This window comes from Cibotium barometz, chromosome 38, assembly GCF_041138505.1.
Source record: "Cibotium barometz isolate CiBa-2024 chromosome 38, ASM4113850v1, whole genome shotgun sequence".
Taxonomy (NCBI): Eukaryota; Viridiplantae; Streptophyta; class Polypodiopsida; order Cyatheales; family Cibotiaceae; genus Cibotium; species Cibotium barometz.
This window is the reverse complement of record NC_141083.1, coordinates 32,171,649-32,172,947: the sequence shown is the minus strand read 5'-3', so window position 1 is coordinate 32,172,947 and position 1,299 is coordinate 32,171,649. Positions and strand designations below refer to the sequence as shown.

The 1,299-nt window shown below is 43.3% G+C and overlaps 1 pseudogene; it reads right to left on the bottom strand.

The window, feature by feature from the left end:
- Nucleotides 1-209: 209 nt before the first annotated feature.
- Nucleotides 210-694, bottom strand: LOC147616609 (actin pseudogene; annotated as a pseudogene).
- Nucleotides 695-1,299: the final 605 nt, after the last annotated feature.

Below are 1,299 nucleotides of genomic sequence, written 5' to 3'. Positions count from 1 at the left end.
GCTTTCTAGTTATTTCCCCTTTCCCGCAAGAGAGTCGGAGCTCCCTCACCTTTTGCAGCTATATTATCAAAATTTCCCCAGTTCCCAATACACTGCGCCACCTTTTTTGTAGCTTTAAATTCGGATATCTCCTTTTTTGTTATTGCCACGTAAGCTGCCACCTTCAAATATGTCTTCAGCTGTTGCCTCTGCGCTAAGCGCAGCAATCTTCACACGTTGCATCCAATCAAGTCACGGCCTATTGTCCTTCCACTGGCATACAATGAAAGCACAGCCTGGATAGCAACATACATAGCTGGTGCATTGAATGTATTGAACCTGATTTGGGTCATCTTCTCTCGATTAGATTTTGGATTGAGAGGAGCTTCAGTGAGCAAGACTGGATGCTCTTCAGGAGCAACTCGAAGCTCATTAAAGAATGTATGGTGCCAAATCTTTTCCATGTCATCCCAGTTGGTTATGATACCATGCTCAATAGGATATTTCAAGGTCAATATTCCCCACTTAGATTGGACCTCATCACCAACATATGCATCTTTCTGTCCCATACCCACCATAACACCAGTGCGCCGAGAACGGCCCACAATACTAGGAAACACTGCCCTAGGAGCATCATCTCCAGCAAACCCAGCCTTGACCATCCCAGATCCATTGTCACAGACAAGAGGTTGAACTTCCTCTGAGTCTGCCATTCTTGAATTGTTGATATAACTTGGATTTGGGCAGTTGCTATGAGATTCTGCCCCTCCTCTTCTGCTGCTGAACAAAAGAGGGAAGACTAGCATTGACAAAACGAAGGGACGGTACACAGATCCTGCCTTAAAGTCACGAACTCTGAAACGAAGGTTTTGGGTTAGAATTTCTCTGCTCTTGCTCTAATGTTGCTAAACTTGCACATGCATTAAGTGCACATACAAATGTAATGTTGTTAGGTCTAATGCCTTCAACTTGCATCTCATCATACAAACCCAGAGCCTCCTTGATCTGATCATTCCTAATAAGAACAAGAATCATGGTATCCCAAGACACGATATCTCAAAAGGGCATTCTTGAAAACCAATCCTTACATCATACATGCTCTCACATTTCCATACATGTTGAGAAGGGTGTTCCCTACTACAAGGTCTACCATAAGCATAAAACTCCATAATTCACACCACACTCATGTACAGAGGCTTCGAGACCTGGCTCAGCCTCAGCTCGTCTTATTGAACCTCATTTACAATATGAACATATGTACTCACGCATCATATAATGACTCAAGTCATGGCACTTAATCCCATGTATCTGGATTTGCAT